This window comes from Schistocerca americana, chromosome 3, assembly GCF_021461395.2.
Source record: "Schistocerca americana isolate TAMUIC-IGC-003095 chromosome 3, iqSchAmer2.1, whole genome shotgun sequence".
NCBI classification, from domain to species: Eukaryota; Metazoa; Arthropoda; class Insecta; order Orthoptera; family Acrididae; genus Schistocerca; species Schistocerca americana.
In genome coordinates, this window is record NC_060121.1 from 933,522,763 (window position 1) to 933,528,762 (window position 6,000).

Below are 6,000 nucleotides of genomic sequence, written 5' to 3' on the forward strand. Positions count from 1 at the left end.
GTATGTCACCTTCTCTCCTGGTATCCCCATTTGAGTTACTGATGCATCTTCAGAATAATCACATACTGACTGAACCTACTGGTAACAAATCTAGCAGCCCACCTATGAATTGCTTCAATGTCTTCCTATAATCTGACCTGGGGGGGGGGGGGGGGGTGGAATTCAAAACACTCAAGCAGTAATAAAGAGTGTGTTGCACTAGTATTCTATAAATGATCTCCTTCACAGATGAGTCACTTTCCTAAAATTCGCCCAATAAACCAAAGTTGATTATTCGCCTTCCCTTCTACAATCCTTGGTATGTTTGTTCCAGCTTAGATCACTCTACAACATTACACCCCCCCCCCCTCCCCCCCCCCAAAAAAAATTTAAATGATGTGACTGTGTCAAGCAGCACACTACTAATGCTGTATCATTATGGGAGTGTTTTTCCTAGCCATCTGCATTAACTTAATAACTTTTCTACATTTAGATCTAGCTGACATTCATCACATCAACTAAAAGTTTTATCTGGATGGTTATCCCAAAGTATCTGACTGTTGTGACTGATACTGACTTTTCATTAAAGGCGCTGTCACAAATTATCAGATTTTTCGTCACATTACATTCTCTTTAACAAGAGTTGGTCAGCAATATTTACACCAAGTGCTGAGTGGGAGTGCTTTATGCCTTTTGCAACAATTTTCTATCAAGGCCCTCTCAGTTTCTGGACACAGGTTCCTCCACCATACATATACTTATTTGGAACATCTTGTATAACAGCACCATTCAGGAGAAGTTAAAGACATTATCGACTAAGTCAAATCTATATCAGCACTCTTCCCTGATGTTTACTTGATTCTGCTTCACTCTTAACGACATAACTCCGTAGATAATGAAGTACTGGATTCTCACTGTTGAGGGGTTCTCTGTCCGGTCAGATATATGGGGTCATGTTCCACACACACATACTCAGTTTACAAAGTGGCAATATGAATCCAAAAAGAATCCTTTGCTCTGTACTGGAGTTGTGCTGTTTTGAAACTTCATGTCAGATTAAAACTGTGTGCCAGACCAGTACCAAAACCTGGAAGCTGACCTTTTGTGGGAAACGCTCAGACTGAGTAAACTCTCCTCACAGCTTTACTTCTGACAGCACCTTAATCCTACTTTCCAAACTTAACAGCTCTTCTGTATTCCTAACGGGACTAGCACTCCTGAAGGAAAGGGGAAGAAAGGATACCATGAAGAAATGTCTTATGAGATTTTTTACAGAATGACTCTTCCAGTCTGCAGGGGAATGTGTGTGGTGTTGAAAGATGGGGCGGGGACTGTAGGCAGGTGGTGCTGGCACAAACATAGTCGCGGCCAGAGACCTCGCGGAACTATATTACCTTTGACTAGATACATACCCTTTGTATTAACTGACAATTCAGTGTGAAAAATACTTCAAGGCATGAGATTAAAACCACTGGGTAACACAAGAGAAAGTCACTTGGAGTTTAGGTAGGCTGACAGTAGGCTTATCACATGTCCCGGATTAGCCCAGACAGTCTTGATTTGTTAGTGCTGTCCGGTATAATGCCCAGGGTTGCAAAAAGTCCAGGGTTTGAAAATTTCATGACTGGCAACACCTTTTTTTTAATTTTAGACCTATATGTTTGACATTGCATGTTTAAATATTTTCTTACAGCAGTGACTCTCTATTGGATTTTGGAGCAAGCACTGACATTGATGGGAAGGCATGGCTACAAGTTTTGCCACAACTTTTCACTTATTGTTACTCGTCTGACAAAACAAGAGGCGCAAAGTGTTTGCGTCATTTTCAAAGCAAAGTAACTCTCCACACAAATCTGATGATTTGGCAATGGGCAAAAGAAACTGTGTGCATTTAATGTAAACCTGCAACAGAAATACACATTTTTGAAATTGTGTAATGATAGTAACAATGGCTGTGTTTACTGCACACTACATACTGGACAACTTTCTGTGGCACACAAAGAAAAGGGTGAAGTTAAAGATCACACGAAATGATTTAAACATAGGAGTGCTATTAATGCTACTCCTTCAGTGAATGTAAGAGATTTCTTTAAAGGTCACATATTCACACCACAGTGCTTGACCTCAGTTCCAAAACATCAGACAGCAGATGCAGTTACTACCACACAATAGATTCATGGTGGGAGAGAGAGCCTCCATGGTATACAATTTCCGGAAAGATATTTATGAAATAACAGCTACTTCTGGGCAACAGATATAAAATATAGCACAAGGCTGTAGACAGAAAGACACTAAATGACACACATTTGGTTACCATAGCTTATTATTACGGAAAGATCTCTCACAGAAATCAGAGCAATTTTGGTCATATGTTAAGGTTTTTGGTGGCACCAAAAGATTCAGAAGCACATAAAGTATAAGTTTCACAACAACGTAAAAATGAAGGGTATAGATATTAGCATCAGCAACATTGTGAAATAGCTGAACTGACTAAAATTGAACAAGGCCGCATAGACCAATGTTATCCCTGTGAGATTCTATATAGAATTTACAGATGAATTAGTCATACACTTAATTATAATATCCAAACCTCTCTCGAAGATAAAAGTGTGCACAGAGGTTGGAAGACAGCAGAGGTTACATCCATCAACAAGAAGAGTAGCAGAAATGATCGACCAAACTGCCACCCAGTGTAACTGATTTTGAGCTCCTCAGCCTGAAGAATGGTCTGACGCAACTCTCAATGCTCGTCAACCCTGTGCAAGTCTCTTCATTTCTCCATATCTACTGCAACCTACATCCATTCGCAACTGCTTACTGCATTCACACCTTGGTCTCCTCCTACTATCCCTCTGCCCCCCTACACCCCCCCCCCCTCAACCCTTTCCTTATGAAACTGACAACTACTTGATGCCTAAGGGTGTGTCTTATCACTTTTGCCAAGATGTGACACAAACTTGTTTTCCTCCAAATTTGATAAAGTTCCACTTAATTAGTAACACAACCTACCCATTCAATCTTTGGTATTCTTCTATAGCTCCACATTTCAAAAGCTTCTAGTGTCTTCTTGTCTGAACTGATTATTGTCCACATTTCTTCTGCAGAAGGTTACACTCCAGATAAGTACTTCCACAAGAGATTTCTAAACACTTAAATTGATATTAAATGTCAATTGGTCCCTCTTTTTCAGGTATGTTTTTCTTGATATTGCCAGTCTGCATTTTATATCCTCACTACTGCCATCATAAATTATTTTGCTGCTCAAATAGAATGACTTGTCCACCAATTATAGTGTCTGATTGCCTAACCTAATTTCCTCAGAATTACCTGATTTAATCAGACTAAATTCCATTACTCTTGTTTTACTACACTTGAGGTTCATCTTACAATCTCTTTTCAAAAATGCTATCCATTCCGTCCTGACAGAATTACATCATGAGCAAACCTTAAAGATTTTATTTCTTTCAACTCCTTTCCCTTAAAAAAAATTTCTCCTTTGTTACCTGCACAGCTTGCTCAATGTCTCACACCCTTCTCCACTACAGCTACCATTTCATGTTCTTCGACTCCTACAACTGCAATTATGGTTCCAGTGTAAGTCGCAAATAATATTTTCTTCCTTCTTTTCCTTGTGCCCTTTTTTTATGCACTGTTGCACAGTCAGCACAGTTGTGAAAAGATTTGGCATGGTTAATGTGAGTGGTAGTTGGATGCACTTCCTGTCACCACTCCTGTTCCATCTATCCCTGGAAACATTTACAGTTTAAAATCTGACTTCAAAATCTCTGTCTTACCATTATACAATCAATATGAAACCTTCCAGTTTGCCCATGTCTCTTCCATGTATAAAACTTACTTTCATAATTCTTAAACAAAATGTTAGGCTAGCTATGATTAAATTAAGCTCTGTGTAAAATTATACCAGACAGTTTCTCTTTCAGTTCTTTCCCCCAGTTCATATTATCCTACTGTTTTTTCTTCTCTTCCTTTCCCTAATACCGAATTCCTGTCACCAATCCCAATTACATTTTTGTCTCCTTTAACTACATAAATAATTTCTTTTATTTCAACAAAAATTATTTCAGTCTCTCCATCATCTGCAGAGCTGTTGGTATATAAACTTGTACTACTGCAGTGGGTGTTGGCTCCATGTCTACAATAACACATTCACTATGCTTTTCATAGAGGCTTTCCTGCATTCATATTTTCTTATTCCTTATTAGGTCTACTCCTGCATTGCCTCTATTTGTGTTTGTGTTGATAACTCTGTATGGACCTGACCAGAAGCCACATTCTTCCTACCACCTCACCTCACCAATTCAAACTATAATCTCTTCATATCAGTTTTTTATGTATCTGCTTGTTCAAGGGATCTAACATTATATGCTCCTATTCGTAGAATGCCAGTTTTGTTTTTCCTGTTGGTAATATCGTCATGAGTACATCCACCAAGCAATCAGAATGGAGGTATATTTTATCCATGAGCATTCCATTACCATTAAGCATACAGTACAGCTGCATGTCCCGGAGGGGAAATGAAGGGCACAACTTCCGTTGAAGTTGCACCATTCCACCACTATATCACTCTCGAAAAGAATGTGGTATCCGTAACTTGTGTGCAATCTAATCTCACACGCTGACTTACCATAACAGTGGTTATTAACACTTGGAGCTTCGTCAAACTTCTATTCAACATTTATTTTGAGCACCAGGGTGTAAGACAAATATGTGCCGTAAGTGATCTGGACAAAAAATGCTGAACTATATACGATGAACTTCAGAGCTGGTAACTAAGGATTGCGCTTTGAGTGGTTTTCTAAGGCACTGCTAAAAAATCATGCGGTTTATGGATAATATGACACACGTTTCCGTTAACTATAAAACAATAAATTCTTATTTTATGACTAATGCTGTTTACGGAGCATTTTACATCATATAATCACAAAATACCATTTGTATGGAGAACGTCAAAAATTAAGCATTGAAAAGAACAGTTTACAACAGACTCGGCAAGTATTGCTTGGAGCAGGATAACAACAATATGCTCTTAATATTTATAACGCCGATGTTTTGTATTTGTCACTGTACAAGAAATCCTAAATACCGGATTGAATTCATTACCCGCAACATTTACATTCACTGAACTGAACATTTTAAAAGTTATACGTACACGACATTTACGAAGAGATGTAAATAATGTTTTGACAATTTTACAACAAAACAATAACTGTTGTCAACACAAATCGCGCTCAATTTCACAATATTTTATTTCTCATTTGTCAAGGTTCAAAACAAAGTTTGAATTTTTAATATCTTTGACCTGCCCAAAGACCATCTTGCATATCGTCGATTAACAAACGAATACCAGGTAGCAAGAAATGTATTTGTAGGCGAGACAAAAAAAAAAAAAAAAAAAAGATATCAAAAATGTTGAACCGTTTCATAGACGGGCAAAATATGTGTTTAAGCACAACAATTACATTTGAGATACATCAAAACTTGTAACAAAGAAGAGTGTCTTCAGATGGCTTGTGCCAATAAACGTCAGTTACCTGTTGTTCGTTTGTCAAAGAGTCCTGTGCAACTCACAGCCTTTACTGTGACCTTGGTGACTAAAATGAAAATACCTAGATCATTCTGTAAATATTATTATTTTATTGAATTGCTTCAACCTATAATCTTTGCAATTTCTGTTTCAATCAATTGATTCTGGGGAACAGGACAGCAATTCGATGTAATCATTACACAGCTGTATAATGATAGTACATAAACTACAGTAACTTTTAATTTAAATTTAATGTTTTGTTATCATAAAAGAAGTGGCAAAACCATTACACTCATGAAGAAGATACAAATGACCTATACTATAAGAGGACTGTCGGTTGTGTTGAAAAAAAAAGGAAAAGAAGCAAGTTTGGCATTAGGAATATAGAAAATCACCAGGAAATACAGGCAAACAATATTTTACTTCTTCTAATAATGTAATACGAACTCAAGCGTTTGAAAGTGTAAAGGGCTGTT

The 6,000-nt window shown here is 37.6% G+C and overlaps 1 protein-coding gene across 1 annotated transcript in view; it reads right to left on the reverse strand.

Moving 5' to 3' along the window:
- LOC124605297 overlaps positions 1-5,270 on the reverse strand; it is a 242,634-nt gene extending 237,364 nt beyond the window's left edge. Inside the window, exon 1 of the mRNA XM_047136878.1 lies at positions 5,150-5,270. The gene's annotated coding sequence lies outside the window, so the exon portion shown is untranslated. The remainder of the gene's footprint in view (positions 1-5,149) is intronic.
- Positions 5,271-6,000: the final 730 nt, after the last annotated feature.